This window comes from Corapipo altera, unplaced genomic scaffold, assembly GCF_003945725.1.
Source record: "Corapipo altera isolate COAL_440 unplaced genomic scaffold, ASM394572v1 0, whole genome shotgun sequence".
NCBI lineage: Eukaryota > Metazoa > Chordata > Aves > Passeriformes > Pipridae > Corapipo > Corapipo altera.
Genome location: NW_020884872.1, coordinates 50,983,830 through 51,001,528, shown reverse-complemented (window position 1 = coordinate 51,001,528; position 17,699 = coordinate 50,983,830). Strand labels below are relative to the sequence as shown.

General features: G+C 41.8%; 1 protein-coding gene across 6 annotated transcripts in view; it reads right to left on the bottom strand.

The window, feature by feature from the left end:
- Positions 1 to 17,699, bottom strand: part of KLF12 (Kruppel like factor 12) — a 238,273-nt gene that overhangs the window by 193,076 nt on the left and 27,498 nt on the right. The window contains exon 1 of one of the 6 annotated variants that reach the window (XM_027646793.1): positions 487 to 506. The exons of the other annotated variants lie outside the window; for them this stretch is intronic. The gene's annotated coding sequence lies outside the window, so the exon portion shown is untranslated. Of the gene's footprint in view, positions 1 to 486; positions 507 to 17,699 lie in introns of those variants that run through there. 6 annotated transcript variants of the gene reach the window in all.

The window sequence follows — 17,699 nt, the reverse complement described above, 5'->3', positions numbered from 1 at the left end:
AGAGAGAAGCATCTCACAGAAGCATCAAAGCCTTCGCCCACACTTTTAAGAACTGAACAGGATCAGCAAAGTCCTAATGCCCCAAAAAGAGGCTGATCTTAAACCCAAATCCTCTGTACAAGGTACCAGATCCATGGTTCCCACATACAAAGAACAAACATTATTCACTTGAGAAGAGCTGACAATGTCAGTCTTCTAGGCTAAAACAAAGTAGCAATAACATGGGGTTGGCACCACTCTACACAGGCATCAGAAGATGTAGAGTGGACTAAACTGCTCCTCCCAGGTCAGTGGGATTGATATTAGCTCCTCTCAGCCAGGAATAATAGATTTACTCTTCTAGAGGCACTGAGAAGCATGGGACAGCATGACCAGTCATGCACTTAAGGTGAAGGTGGTCCCACCTTCCCACAGCCATTTCATGTATTTGGATATCTGTTGAAGGAAGTTGCTAAATTCCTCATTCAGGTTCAGCTCCATGCATACCTTGGATTACCATCACTGGCAGACACTACGTGGCCTTGCCTTGCTCTGCAATTAGACCAGATCCTTCTCTGGAGCTCCAAGAACAGCCACTGGGGCAATAATTTCATCAGCAGTTCAGGATACACTGATTTTCAGTAGAATTTAGGCAGTCACAAAATTTCACCTTGGAAGATGATGATGAAAAGACCAAGCCCATTAGCCTTGCAACAAGGAGTACAGCTGCGCAAGAGCAGAGTCATCTCCTCCAAGTCTTCCACTAACAGAAGGGAAAGAAAGAGGAGGAGATAGCAAGTGGTAGCAGTTACCTTTAGGGACAGGAGGAACACCAGCAGTATAACCTCTTCCCAGGAAAGAAAAAGGAAGGACAAAGTAAAGGAAAACAGCACTAGAAGGATAAACATGAGAAAGAGAACAAAGTAAAAAATAGTGGGCAAAAGGAGGAAGAACTAAGTGAGTGACAGAGAGAAGAAATACAAAAGAAATGGTGCACATTTCTATCGCTCTTTCAGTATGGAAAATTTTAAATATTTTAAGAAACTTCCAAATACTCCTCTGATGAAACAATGGCCTTTTAGCTGTTGTTTGTGGAGTGCAGTGGGTTTTTTTCCTGCTTCTACTATTACAGAAATGGTTGGATCAGAAAGCTGAGTGAGTTAACCACAATCAGGAAGTAAAATGAAGTTATCAAGACAAGCTGTATCTATTGATTTTAAGTGTTTTTAAATAGCAAGAGTATCTTGCATATGCATACTCATGAGTAAGAGACCAGAATGGAAAGAGACACAAAAAGGTGCATGAGCCATAAAAAGAAACCATAGACAAATATAAGACACTAGAACAAAGATGAGTCAGATACGGAAAAAGATGAAAACTGCGTTTAAAGAAACGACAGGATGAAAATACTCGGAAAAATACAAAATTTCAAGTTACTGAGCGGTAATGCTCGTGCTTTCCTTACTTCTACAATGTACATATCTGGTAACATCTTGTATTTATAAGCATAACAAAATGGTGACAGGACTCATAAGAGTACTTTCATGATATCAAAATTTATAGCTAGTCTGGATTTTTAGCAAACCAGTGGCAAGACAGAAAAAGGAAGTAACATTTACTGTACCCATGCTCCAGCTCTGCAGAAGCATGGGAGCCTTCTCTCCATACAGGTTTCTGCTTTACTTGAAGGACAATTTTTTTGAAAATACTAAGTTGTTGGCAACTACATCAACCTCAGTGGAAGGAGTCAAATCTTCAGCAAGAAAGATCCATACCGTCCCAGAGATGTTCCTGCTTTCTCCAATCCCCACCTGACACTGGCCAGTTAAAGCTCTGGATTGCTTCTAAAGCCTGGGGCTAGTTTTATTTTCTCCACTGCTAACCTCAACTAGAAGTGGAGAGGCATTCTGGGTCGTTCTGCATATTCTGCTCTCCAGCTAGCAAGTATCTCAGTTTCTTCCAACTTCTTTGGCTGCTTTCCCATGCAGGTGCATACGTACATAATAATCATAAGAAATCCCTAAAAATGTTAGTCTGAGTATCCATGGAGAATTACAGTCAGACTCAATGATCTCAAAAGTCTTTTCCAACATAAACAACAATGATTCTTTTTTTTCCTCTGTTTGTCTCTCTTATCTTTCTTTAGTCCAGTGAAAAAAAAGTTTCAGAATGGTAACAAAACTTTTCCTCAAACTGCATGGCAAGGATTCTTCCTGCAATAACCCTTTCTCTTCAGATGCACCAGCTTCACTTCGTATCAGAAGTTGCAGGGATAAAAAAACATGCACAGCCTCAAGAAACTGCCAAGGGAAAAACACAGGATTGAACTGCAATTCCCACCACTCTCCACGAAGCGACACAATGTGTAGACAACAGCGGGTTTCAATCACATCTCCTCCTCCAAGCTCCACTGCTGAAGAAGATGCTGCCCACTGCTGCTGAAACTGCTCCAGCCAGTGGCTACCCTCCCTTCAGATCAGATATTCACGTTAGGGAAGGATAACGCACTCAAATCCCAACATATCCGAGTATGTAGCAACCTATGATGAAGCAACGTTAGGGTATCAGGTTTTTGATGGAGCTCCTGGAACACAGGAACATGGTAATTAGTTTGTAATTTGTATGTTTCTTACCGGTTTAGTTCAAAAGTCTTTATGTACTAGCTTTAGAGATATTTTTAAGAGCATATTGGCCATTCAGACATATCCCATTGAGAACCAGAGTCACATTTATTTGTCTCAGTCATTCAGACAATTTGAAAAATCCCACTTTTACGTTATTTTTTGCCATCACAGTCTGTCTCCCCCTAGTGTTAGGCATCTAATCCAAGTACCCAGATGGGGACATAAGATAATGTAGACTCTCCCTACACACAATTTACATGGGGACAGGCATCTCTAGAGGTAATCACAACGCACTGGAGATCTAGAAGGGCTTTTTAGCTTTCCCTTGACCACAGTAGGAACATTGTGCTGACTACACCTGAGCACACTTCCTCCATCAGGTGTTAAACGAAATAAGCCTAGGTCACCTTCCCTTACTGTTCTATTTCATATCCATATACATACACTATACATATTCATGTATGAGTACATACAAATACATACATATACACATGTATGTACATACAGACACACATAAATAAATACAGGCACTTGAACATTCTTCAGCAGAACTGCTTTTGGTACACTTGCACTCAAGCAGTAAGCTGCTCTTGCAAAGAAATTACCTGATACAAGTCAGGACAGACTGTTATTTCTCCCATTCACCTTTACAGAACCTCTAAGCCTTTAGCGGGTCCAGGTGCTTCTCCCAACAGCTGGAGTCATACACAGCAGAAACATTAATCCACTTAAGTTAAAAAACATATACTAGAAGAAACAGTTACCACAGATTGAAGAGAAATAGAGATGTGCAGCTTTGCAGATCACTCGTGAACTTGGCAGTACCTTCCTAATGATCACTTCCGCTTGCTTTCCTGAGTTGCCAGTGGAGCCAAGACCTACCTAGTGCCTGCCTGCAAGTGAGTAGAGCGTTAGTAAAGAAAGTCTTTGCATCGGCACATGGGTTTGCCTCCTAGCTCCCAGGCAAGGGCATTTGCAAGGTAGCATGGCTCTCACACAGTTAAAGCTAGTAGACGTGTTTGGCAATGTGGAATCTAGCAACAGGAATCAGCCAAAAACACTGTTTTGCTTCTGTTTTTAACATCAAAAACTGGCACTCTGCCCTGCCATTACAGCACACTGCACCAAGATGAGACAAGAGGGTCCTTTGCATCCCACCTGGCTCTGTCCACTCATGTCGTATTTACTAGACCTCATGGAGATAGTACTGCAAAGTCAAATTCTTAAAATACTGGTTATGTTTTTGTGGGGCACTCACACCATCAGGTAGCCAGATGGAATCACAGTCTGTTAAAAAGAAACAAACACAGATCAATAACTACAGTCTGATTTGTGTGCTTTAAATATTGTCAAAACATGCACCAGGAAAAGGCTGCTGGACTTCACAGCCCACAAAGCTTGACGCACTCCAATACTTCATACAGGGAGCCAGTATCCACAAGAGTTAACTGTGGAGTGTCTGCACATAGATAAGACACATAAATAAATAAATAAAGGATGGGGAGTATTTCACATTCTTTCAGACATTTATATTTAATGATCTCTATACAACACAGTCTACAGTTCTCCCAATAACAGAGCCGTGCAACATGTGAACGAGAACAGGAACGCATGAACTCTGAGATCAACCCCTAACTCTTCTGGCTTTAAATTGAAAATAACAGTCCCTTCCCTATTGATTTTCTCCCTCCTCTTTCATTTGTGAAAAATTGATTTTCCTCAGCTGTGTTTGCTGAAGTGTCCATACCTGCAGCTCACCGCTTGCTTTAATCTTTGTATTTGTTCATCCATACTTCCAGTAAGCCATGTCAAATAAGCACCTGAAAGCCCCAGTCCCACACTCGCTGGTGGTCTTATCAAGTCTCAGACACCCCATCCCTCACACATTATGACTAAAAGATGAGGAGGCTGCTCCTGCCTTCCCAGAGGATGCTCAGAGGCCACTCCTGCAGCCAGAGATCCTCAGGACAAAGCCTGTGTATTTTTGCAGAAGGACATCTCAGAGCAGCACAAACACCTGAGAAAGATGCAACAGGAGCTCACACTCCCCCAAGCAGCCTCTGAGTAATAAGGCAGGAAACCTGGCACAAAAAATAAAAGGGAAACCCATGAAGAAGAGAATTTCAGGAGATCAAGATGAAATGACAGAAAGTACTCACACAATAAAGCCCTCACCACGGCTACTGCCCGTTTCTCTCCTCTCTGCTGGATTTAACAAATGAAACCACACCATACTTTGCCAACTTACTCAGTTCCTCTGAAGACAGCTGGACTAGCTGGAAAAATGCCAGACAACACCAGTCCTTCAAATCCTGTGGCTATACAACTTCAAAACTGTAGCATACATGTAAGATTTAAAAAAAAAAAAAAGTTCGACTGAAAATTTTCCAGTGAGAATGATTTGGGGATTAATCCAAATAATAATTTAAAAACAGTAATAATTGAGGCTAAATCTATAGTTCTTATGAAATATTAATATTTTAGCCCTGAATCCTTTCTACAAAATATTGGACCTCTTAATTCTCAATCCAGGCCAGGCTGTGCAGCAGCATTTATGACGTGCACACATGTCTGCTCAGAACACGTATGGCTTATTTCACTTTTGATCTGAACTAAGACTTGCAGATGTGAGAGGCATTAATCCACTCAGGTAATCAATCTCTTCTGCACTAGAAAAACCTGCACGTAGCACACAAAATTTCTGTGTAATTTGCATGTAATAGGTAACTGAATTTTAAGGTACTTTTAAGGAAATTTAAGGTAACTAGCCATGCTGCAAGCCTATGCATTTGAAATCCTCAAATATATTCCTATTCCAGTATCCTTTGAACATTAACTGTTTGGAGTTTGACTTGAATCCAATTGTTTTAAACCCTTCATGACTGTTATTTTCTTCCCCTAGCCCTTTGGTCCAAGGTACAAATAACACACGAGTTACGGTGTAAGCCAACAATTATACAATTCTACGGCTCATTTATCGAACTGACAAGAAAGTCTAAGTGATCAGGACACAATAAACAAGATACACAAATTATAAAACACATCTAAAGCTTTAATTATCTATTTATTATAAGGCAACACATCCTGCTTGTAAGCTGTGGGAAAACTAAAGAATGAAATTCACTGACCCTCCAGGTCCCAAAAGGGACAGAGCCCCAGGTGAGGGGATCCGGGGCAATGGTCCTCTGTAAGATTACATCCTGAATGGACAGTATGCACATGGCATGTAGCACTGTGACTCCCACAGTGACATCCTCCGAAACAAGCAAGGGGCGATTCATTTTTTTATATAGCTACATTCTATCTGGTTGATCATCTACACAGCAGCAATTCCCAAGGAAAAAAAACAAAGCACAAGTTCTGCCACAATATTATTCATTAAAAAACAGAAGCATCTCACCCTGTGCAGAGATGAACGATTCATCTTTGTGCCCTGAGGAATATCCAGGCCAAAAAAGGATGCCAGATAAAGAGACAATCATTCCACAAACCAAGTGCAGAGTAAATAAAAAAAACGAGACCTCGTACTTTTCTCAGAAGGGGAAGAAGCATTTTTAAGTGAATTTGCATATGCTCTAAACTTCAGAAAATTTAGTCTGCAACAAATCTTTTGTCAAAGCAGTAACCAAGAGTTATACCATAGGACCACAAAGTCTGCAGCAAAACAAACAATCTTCTACTACTCTTCAAGCTGATCAGCTTTACTCCACCTAACCTCCAAATGCCAAACTATCCTAATTAGTTTAGTGACCCTAAGTTTCAAATATAGTCAAATGAAGAGAGACAGAAAAGCTGAACTGCCCTGCAGATGCATCCCTCTCTAGAGACACCTTACAACACAGAGGCCAACTCTGTACCAGCACGTTGGCTGGGACTATCAGCTTATCCTGGTTCTCAGGAGAGCAATGGTGCACATAAACCAGGCTGCTTCTGGAGGAAGCTACACCAGAAGCCCCTCTGCAGCTGCACAAAGTGTACTCCAACCCTGAAGGGGTCATAAGGTCCTGCAATAACAACTGCTCCCATCTTTTCCATCTGCTTCTGCTCGTCTAGACATGGCCTCCAGCACACAGTTAGGTGAAACAAGTCTAAATCTGGTAATTTCAAGGCTCTGTAATTCTGTACTTCAAATCCGTTTTAAAATAAAGTCACATTGCATGACATAAGACATGTTTCTTTAACATTACCAGATCAGTATCTGTTGCATATTTGATGGTTCCCTTTACTCTCCTTGACTCCTGCTGCTTCTCTGAACCACTCTCCCTTATTTTCCGGTTCTTATTCATCACCTCCCAGTACTGAAGTATTTATTGAGTCCTCCAGTAGTGGCTGAGAATAAAAAGAACCACAACTAATGTATGATGACTTCTGAAAGCCAGAACATAAAATATATCAAGAGCAAGTTCTAAGCTGCCCTCAAAAGAATCAATTTGAATTTTAAAATTTAAAAATCCTTCTCTTCTAGATACTATCCTACATTGCTAAAATATTTTTAAAATATGAAGCATTAAATATTTATATATTTTATATATATTTACATATATTATATAAATATTGTATTTGATATTTATGTAACAAAGATATGAAGTCTGCATGAGACCACCTTCATGCAATAATCTCCAAATTTAGTCAATTTCCAAAGCAATAATTTCCAGAGCATCAACAGTTCAAATGGTTAAAGCCCACAGCAAGGTGCAGAACAGTTGAGCAGTTCAGCAGTTTCCTATAAGAAGCCTGCCACAGAAGGAAGACCGCATTGCTAGCTTTCCAGGTTCTTGTCCTCAATCAAAAATACAGCTTCAGACTTCTTCCAGCTGAAAACTGAGCTGCTTTGAAATCAAAACAAATGCCACTGTCTTGACAAATACAACTAAATCCAGGAAATGCTTTGGCATTAAGGAGGCAAATCTTTGTCACAGAAATTTTAGATGATTATTCTGTAAGGGGTTTCACAATTGCAGAGACCAACGTATTAAGAAGAAAGCCTCTTTTACAATATGCTGGTGCTTTTTCTTGGTGTTTGCACGTTCCTAAATAAGAAAAAAATGTATGAGTTTCAAACAGGGTTACATGCATTGTTCGTACATTTAAGATGTTTGCCCCGGGCAGGAAAAGAGATCAAGCAGTTATAGAACAATCTCAAGTCTGCCAACCATCAAGAAAGCAAAATGTAAAAGGTACAAGTATATTTAAACAAATAGAATTATTGCACGTCCTTTCTTCTACAGTATCTGAGCATCTTCCAAAAAGACATAAAGAAACATAACTAACGTGTCATCTTAAGCCCAGTCTCTCAAATCTTTCCTGGGAAAAAACATGTGCGCACTGCAGTGTTTGGGTGATTTGGAGTTATTTCATTCATTCTTCCCTCATATGCATCTGCACATTTGTTTATCCTTACTCATGAGAACATGGATGATTTGAGAATGACCTCGGGGAAGAGGGATGAAGCAGCAAGGCCAAGAAGAGTCTGAGCATCATTAAGGAAATAGATTGTCTGTAGCAAGAAACTGAGAAAAGTCAAAGAGGAGGATAAAAGACAAGCTACCACTCACCTTATCCAAGATGTCTTGCTGTATAAAAATTAATACACGCTATGTGCATCTTCAATTTTCTAAATGCCTAGGAAAAAGGAATGCATTTGGGAAGATCCGGTTTTTCCAGGCTGTTCTAAAAGTTGTAAGGTATAGTTTTCTGAACACGCTCATTTCATTTCAATCCAATCATTTCTCATCATAAAAGCAGTTTCCCCTATTTTTTTCATTAGTACTTTAAGGCAATCACAACCCAAGTATCTGGAAATATAGCTCTGAGCTTCTATACTGTTTTCCACAAACTGCACAAGGAATTTTCTGCCTCCCTCCTGTGTTCTTGCCATGCCCAAAATAGCCCAAAATTCCACTCTTCAGGATCTGTAAACCAACAAAAAAGTCAAGAAGGCTCTTGCTACAACCCTATCACATTCAAAACAGGAAACAGCCCCAAACAGGAAGACGCAACTGCAATTTATTTGGTAACAAACACCAGGCACCACCTAAGAGGGTCATTCAGGCTTCATTTTGTCTTTCAGGAAAAGTAGATAATTTTAAAATAACGTAACTGTTAACTGGCTATCATATCACAGACCCAAACACTGAGAAAGGAGATATTTATGGTTACCAAGCAATATAATGTCCCTGTCTTCAGAGCAGAAGATACTCCAAAAGTAAAGTGGGAAATGTGATTCATGACAGGGTGTTAAATTGGACAGTCTTAACCCCAGAGTCACACAAGCACCTCCATCCTAACTCTCCTGTGGTCACTTCAGAATGAAGCACCTACCATTCAGCATCAGAGTTCCCACACTTGGGCTGTGCTTGGAAAGCAGAATCTGGTTTGGAAAAAGACAAAGATTAGAGCTTTCTGCTCAATCCTGAAGCACAGGAAGAAGTAAAAATGTAACTGTGTCCAGAACTGAATTAATCTTTTCAATCATGACTGTCACCATCACCACCAAAACACCTTCAAAGATCCTCCCAAAGGAAGCTTTCCTTACTGGTATTTCTATCTGTCTTCAGACCATCTACTCTTCAATTTGGCAAAGGGATGGCACCTTTCGCATTCATATACAGGCTCTTAAGGTAGAGCATTACTTTTGCCCTCAGACTTCAGGGTAGGTAGGAGAAGTCACTTTGGACTTTCAAAAATCAAATCTTGGTCTATCAGCCCGTTTTTAAGTTCTAGATCTCTGAGCCCAAACCCAAACAATCCTTGAACGCTTTCTGAAGCTAAATACCCAAATGGAAAGCTCTGGACAGGTAGGTGGGAGCAGCCAAAATAGAAGTTTATCAGAGAACCGGAAAAATTTCACTTAAGAGGAAAAAAAACCTCTTGTGGGTGTCTGCTACTTCTAAATACCACTGGCTCCTGCTCTCATAGGCAGCTGTCACCTGCTCCAGTCAGGCCAACAAGCACACAGGGGCTGTAAACCCCTTCCTTCTCACTGAGGGACGTCTAGAGATGCGACAGTGCAAGACCCCCAGACCACATGGCATGTCTGTCCCTCCACACCACCATTTCCCACACTCACTTACAAATCCTCCGTCTCTCAACCCAATCAGTCCTCTTGGCATGCTGATTTCTCATCTCCCCGATCCAAAAAAATGCCCCCATGTTTTTGCACTCAATTACACATTGCCTGACTTGTGCCACAGCAACAAAAAAGTAAATCCAGTCTTCTTTACCCGGACGAGGTGTTCCACCAAAGCTCTGGTGCTGGAGATTACAGATATGGGCATGGAGGAGAAAGGGGGTCCAAACCCCAATGCACCCCTGCCTCCCTCACAGGGCTGTTAAACAGCCTTTCAGGCTGCTGAGAATCCTCTGGTCTCAATTTTGTCAGTTGCTGGAGCCTACAAACAAAAATCCAAACCCCAAGAACATTAAAAAATAAAACAAAACCCACACTGTCAGCCAGGATTTTCAGAAGATGCTGGGCTTCTCAGATGTTAATGTAATGCATCCACCTGGAGGTGCCTTAAAGTAGTCAGATTTTATGCAAGCTATTGCTCTCAAAGCTCATCTTTAAGGCTGGGAAGTACATCATCAAGAAATCTAAAAGACTCCTGTGGCTTTCAGACGGTTTGGGAGTCAATGCAAAACGGTACTCTGAACTTTAATTCAGACATTACGAGACTCAATTGTTGTAACAGATTTTATGGTATCACAGCCCCCTAAATATTTGCATTGCTTTGTAATATCAAAGTTTTCCAACCCAGCAGCTTCAGATCTGTACCACAGAGGAGCAAAAGAAAAAAAACAAAAAAACCCAAACCCAAACATGGTTTTAGGCACTTCCGATGTCAGGTAAATTTACAAACACAAGAAGGCAGCTAGAAACTGCTCAGTGAACTCTCCAAAAGACAAAACACAAGCCAGCTGCAAAATTCATTTCTTAGCACACAAATTACAATGATCCCTGCTGTTCAGAAGATGCATGAGTGATTTGCACTGTGCTCTACAGTAAACAGAGGTCTGGGCAAATGCAGCACGTCCAAAGTACAAAGCTCCCATGGAAAATGTGTTGCCAATAACAGTCTCTTAATGTGAGAAGAACTCCAGTAACTCGATTAATTTTTCTAATCACAAAAGGAAAGGTATCAAAGAGGAAGAGAAAGGGGTTCTTACACATGTTGGTCCCCAGAGACTTATTACACGGTAAGTCAAAAAGCCACATAAACAACGTATATAAGGGAATTTCACATTCTCTGCAAAGCTGTCATCAGCTCTGTAACACATCAAGACATTTTATGAAAGTGACAGCTACATTTAACCAAGTCATCGGTAATATAGACCACCCATAACTACAGGTTATGTGTGAACACCGGGCAAGAGCAAGGTACGATGTAAAAAGAAGCTAATCTAGTTACACAGTTACAAAATGAGGTGTAGATCAGACAGATTCGATCTCTTTGTACCTCCCTCCTCGCTGAATGGGATTCATCACGCACGCAACCCACAGGCCATGCTTATAATTCAAACCCAGCAGTGACCAAAACAAGCACAGGTCTGCACTTCCCTGACCCCTGAGAAAGCACGTAACACCAGTGAAATTCAGAACTAAATGTTTGCTAAGTTTTCTCAAACTTCCCTCCAACATAAAACATCAAAAAACACCAAATAAGAACAGAACCATAAATGTGCAGCAACTTACCCTGCGCTCCCCCCACCCCATGCTTTCCCTTCGACACTGATTTCACACACTGTGCTTATGCAATTTATCAGCTGAGCTCGTGGCAGGTTAGCAAAGGGTGGCGGGACAGGCTGCCCTTTTTCTGACTCCCTGGGAGGGGCAAGCAGAGCCAGGAGAGATGCCACAGAAGCAGCACTATGCACTGAGTTTTGGCACCCAGGTACCCAGCCCTACAGATCAAGGCAAGCCCATATGAGAGATATGAAAAGAAAGCGATCTCATAGAAGTCATACTTACATGGAAGAAACAAAAGGCAGGACTGAACCTAGTACCAGAAAGGCCAGAATCCTTTTATAAACATTCACAGTAACACACCAGAAAAAGATACCCAAGACTAGAAAGAGTAAAAAGATTAATAGGTTGCAGAATGAAAAGCCAACAAAGAAAGCAAAACTTCTTTCAAAAGCTGATTAATATCACCTCTTATGTGGAATAATATAGCAGGTTAAAAGCAAAATCCATGCCTCCACCATGGTAGAGAAACAGATTTGCAGTAGAAAAACTTGGCCAAAAACCCTTAATTTATCTTTGGCAATTTAAACCATTTTCATATAAATGATGTTGAGAAGGCAAAACTGACACTTTGTTTCACAATAACATCAGCCAAAAATCCTGGCTCATATGCCTCATTTGTTTTCATAGCCAAAGACTGCGAAATTCACGTCTGATGCTTTATGCATAAATATAATCTACCTACAGTGCAAAACACACATCACATTGATTTGTGTAACTTCCAGGGTTTTCCGTTCACTTAAGACAGAAAAATACATCCCTTGTACAAAATAAAAATTACTGCAAAACTTGGAGTTTGTTTAACAGTTTCAGTTTAAATTCCAAGTCAGGTTGCAAGTGAGATGTATTTGTACAGCAGTCAAATTATTAAGACATTATTTCAACAGAGTTGGGCTAATGCAGCCTATCATTTTCAGAAAGCATTTTAAAACAAAAACAAACCCATCTGATTCCTGCAAAAGACCAAAACCACTGACAGGAGATGCCTTTTAATCTAATAAAATGAGCAGCACTCTGTAAGGAGTCCATCCTCTTCAAGTCTACTGAAATAAACCAAAACTACGGTGGCCCTCCCTTTTCCCCATTCTTCCCCCACATTAATTTAATTGGTCTTTTGGAATTATTTGATCTTTGATCCTTTTCTGCCTTACAGCAACCATTACAGATGCAGAAACAAAAATTTTTATTGTTATTGGGAGACAGAACTCATGTCTCCTTCACAAGGTGTCTCCTGCTGGTATCTCCATTTTCATTTTTTAACCCAAGCTTTCAGCAGCCATTCCTGCTATTCATAATGAAAGCCACAGTGGAATCTTTCAAGACCACTGGCAGTTGTGGTTACTCCAATTCTTACAAACAGCAGCTTCCCACTGAGGCTCCAATGCTACATCAGGTTGAATCATGACATCCCTCACCATTGTGACCCCCGAATGCAGTCATGCCACAACTCTGTCTAGTTCCATGAACTACACGTTGCAGTGAGATGGCACTTCTGTGCCTATGTCCAAAACATCCTGCCTCTTCCCTAAGCCAGCTGAGAGGCTGCCAGCACGCTCCTTCAGGCCACCTACAGTTAATCACATTTTCATGTTTCAGAAATAACAGTTTTCACTAATTGCCTGCAATATGAAGTTCATGGTACACCTCTAAATATGCTGTGGTGGCAAATATGTAATCCTCAAGGCAGGCTCCTATGCGTCATTCACTCTTCTAAACCTGCAGATACAAGCATAGGAAATAAAGCTCTTAGATTAAGTGGACAATAAAGAACAAAAGCAACTTCTTTCTAACTAGGTGAAAAGAGGTGAATTAAAAGAACAAGCAGAGCATCTTAACCCTCTTTAGTGATCCTGTAGCAGATACATCTATTGCACAGCAGGACATTAAATGTGTTTTCCTATATACTGATAAATTATAAATGATGTGTGTTCTACTTCTGGGTAGCACCACTTTTCTGATCATCTCTTGCACGATTGAGTTAGCTAACAGCAGCCTTGGCATTTCTGACCTCTATTTCAGAAAAAAAAATGTCCATTTTGCCGTTTAAATCAAGGACCCTGCCTGCAGCCCCTGATGGCCACACTTTCACCTACCCCCAGCAACCCAGTAAGTCACAGCAGCTTGACACTGAGCTACATGCATGTGTGGCTGAGACCAGCTTGTTTAGATGACAAATGTTGAGGTGCCCCTTCAACATTTCCAGTTGAGAAGTTTCCAGCCCCTTCAGATCATCTATCAGAACCTCACTAGGGTTGAAATGAGGATGCTGTCAATGAGGAAGAAAAAATTTCTGCTGCTCAGGGAACAAAGGGAGGAAAAATAAACCCACTCTCTCCTCTCTCCCTCACTTGCTTGTGTGCCTACACCTCCAGCTGCCTCAGTGCACTGTGTCAGTGGATGAAAACAGATGGGCTTGACAACTTTGCTGGCTCTCTCAAAGAGGTCAGTTGGCAGAAGCAGCAGTCCTATTCCAGGTAGAAAAGGAGAGTTTATTATTTTCTGTACCCCAGCTCTGAATGTTCACTTTCATTTTGACTGCATAGGAAAAAAAAGAAAAAAATTTCTCTTTCGAACACAAAATCTGAAAAATTTACACATCTGCCCACTCCCGGCAAGTAGGAAAACTTCACCTGTGCAATCTGGTTCTGCAGAAACTAATTTTCCCTATGAGAACTAAGACAACCTATAAGTTATGACTGCAGAGATACCCTTAAAAATACAAGCAAGTGGATAGCAAAGCAATAAGCTACAAAAATGCTCCCAGTGCTGCTGTTCTAACTCCACTTCAGAACAAAAGTATTCCTGTCCAGAAGACCTGGGGACAAACCCAAAACTGACAAGCAAGCCTAAATTCCACACTGTTGCTATTCTGTCATAACTTTAGGAGACTCTGGAGATGCTGACTAACAAGAGATGTAAAGAGCTATGGGGGTACACAAAAATCCAACAGGACAGTAAAGAAAAGCCTGCAAGAGTGAAAGCATCCAAAGCACGTCTGATCCAACCAGGAGCTGGAGGAAGGGGAGGTTCAGCCTCCTTAACAGTGCAAAATAATCAAAAGATTACCTAAGTTAAATAAACTTTCTTAAATAAACTTAAATGCATATCAGCAAGTTCTTTATAAGGACATCTGTAATGGTAAGCCTGCTCCAACAAGATGGTAAATCACTGGGGGATATTTTACAATCGGTGCTTTTGCATCTCAATGCACAAATCAGCACAGAGTGCAACTGCCTATGACACATCACAACTCCACAGCCCGCCTCCAGACTGAGCCTAAAGAGCAGTTCAGACTGAGCCTAAAAAGCAGCGTTGCCACAACTGCATCTACCCAAGCTTGCAGAGTTGTGTTTCAGAGGACTTCAGTGCCTCACTTGTGCATCTCGAGATGCAGAGGAGCAACCTGAAATTGCATTTACAGATCAGGTAGCACAGTCAACATGCTTTTTTGGCCCATGACCACTCCACATCTTTTCAGGATCAAATTATCAAGGACATGAGTCACTCACATAAGGTGTTAACCTGAGCCCAGGTGTGATGATGCAGACAGAAAGCATCACTGTTCTGGCAATGGTCACGGAATCAATACTAAAGGAGGTTTAATAAGACAAAAAGGTTTGAACTGAATGTATGTGAGAAATCTAAGTTAACACTCTCAGTACCACACAGATCATCTTCCAAATCATCTCTCCACTTCAGATGCTTCAGAGATATCGCTAAAGCTGCTATGTCTTGGAGCCTATTTCTCATTCCAAGTCAAAACGACCAAGAAGCTTTCTGAAGTTTTAACTCGTGATGTTCAGAAATAAATTCAGAGATGACTGGTTTGAATAGACACCATGAAATAGGAAGGAACTGGACAAGTTCCTTCCTAGTCTTAAGAGCAGCTGTGACATTCATGTCAGAAAGTCATCATGACAGCATCATGGCAGGGTAACCTGGTCACCTATCTCATGGTTGCATAGACTGAAAAGGACCCTTCCCAAGAAGGGGCTCCTAAGGAAATATTCCTGCTTTTAACAAAACAACCATTACTTACTCAAATGCTTTAGGGCTAGCCTGGGAGAGCAGTCTTCTGCACAACTGCTGACTTCTGTGAATGCTTTCAGAGATTGCACCTTTTCTGTAAATACTTCTTAGAGTTCTGTACCACAAAAGAAACTAATCCCCAGCTGAAAGCCCAATAGCATTGGTAGAATTTTCTACAGTCATTCACTCGGTAGGTTATTGCAGGTGGGAGCTACTCAGTCAGGATGACCAGAGCCCGGAACAACAGAACTGCTCAGGTGTCTCCAGCCATGTAGGTTGTCAAGTTCGACACAGAACCACTTCAAGACTAAGGTGAAGCAAGCTTTTTACATCACCTAGGAACCATTACTAAAAGAACACAGCAAAGATGCTGGGAACTGCCCACTAAGCAGTCATTTCACATCAGTCACGTTCATAGGCTGCCAAAATGGCTCACTGGCACAAATTATACAATCCCAGCAGGACACTGCAATTAGGACACTGAATGCTGAGCTACTGGCCAGAGAAGCAAGTAACACTTCTTCCCAAGGCACAGAGGCTGTGCTGGAGATGCATCAACCTCCTAGCAAAGGAAAGAGGTCAGCGGCAAGATTCACAAGCCTTTCACTGCAGCGAAAAGAGCAGCAGAAGCAGCAGCTGGGAAGCAACCCAGCTGCACCAAGTGAGAGTGCACAGGAGAGGGAAGAGAGTTCCTCGGGGAGGCAGCAAGTCTAGTTGGCCAGACTTGCCAATCCCATATACCAAACTCTCCACATGCTCTGAGAAACACAAAACACGTACCTCACGCCTTGGAGAAGCTGTGGGGAGATGATAATGGATCTCCGGAGGTCTCGCTTCTCCACCTCTGGACACAGCACTCTGCGTGAGGAGGTCCAGCAGCATCAACCTCAGCAGAGGCTGTTGGTTTATCTCCTCCCACAGCTGTGCACTCAGGTCATCCAAAACCTCTGTGCCAGTGCAGCCCTGTTGCTGGGCACTTCTGCCTCACAGAAGTTACATGTGAGCCAGGTATACCAATCCAATCACTTCACCATGGTGACCTATCTTCTCCTTGCCACCTCAAACACCAGCTGAAAAATGGTGACATTGCACAGAGGAAAGGATGGACTATGGGATTCATACAGTCTCCGAGGAAAACTCAGTTACATTTTTCATCTGACCTTCAGTGCATGAGTTTGCTGGTTCTCTGCCCAACCCACCAGCGAACTGGCAGTTGATTACCTTATGGGTATTCATGGAAGCCTAAACACAAATTATCACTTAATCAGTGCTCTAAAAATGGGGGGGGGAGGGGGGAAGAAGTGTCCATCCATACAGAAGAATAAGCCATTTAGAAGAACAATGCTCTGGCAATCACCTCACATTCACGGCTCAAGTGAGAAGAAATCTCCCCTTTATGAGTTTCTCTTGAGAATAAAGGAAATTCAATAATAAAAGAAGAAATATGTACCACTGGACTCACAAAGCATTTCCACTTCTCTGCAGCATGGCAGAGGTACTTTCGAGTAGAAGAGGGGAGAACAAGGTTGACGGACAACACTTAAACTACCATAAACTGCTGCAGTACCTCTAACAAACTGTGCTCTATTCATCTCTGGCTTATTTCCATCAGGTTTTATCAACTTGTTCCAAGTGAGCATTATAAGGGCTTTAGTATCTTACTACATTTGTTAGGTAGCCTCATCTCCTCAGACAGTAAGACTGACGGAGAGATAGACAACAGGTTAGCAAAGGCATATAGTGCTTTTGGAAAGCTTCATAAAAGAGTTTGGCAAAATAAACACCTGAAGAAAAGTACAAAGATCAGTGTTTACAGAGCCATAGTGCTGTCTACTCTCTTATATGGGTCTGAATCACGGGTCATCTACCGCCACCACCTGCAACTCCTAGAACACTTCCATCAACGCTGCCTTCGTACAATCCTAAACATCCACTGGTCAGATTACGTGACCAATACATCTGTTCTAGAACAAGCAGCAGTCACAGGTATTGAGGCCATGTTGCTGAGAACACAGCTGCGATGGGCAGGGCACGTCTCAAGGATGAAGGACCACCGCCTCCCTAAGATCTTGCTTTATGGTGAACTTGCCACTGGCTGCCACAAGAGAGGAGCCCTGAAGAGGAGATACAAGGACTCCCTGAGACAACATCTCAGACTTGGCCATATTGATCAACATAACTGGTCTACTCTGGCTTCCAACCGGGAGGCCTGGAGACACACCATCTATAATGCTGCTGACGCCTTTGAAAACGCACGCAGGATCACTCTCGAGGAGAAAAGACAATGCAGAAAGAACCATGTCTTGCAGAATATACCACCTAAG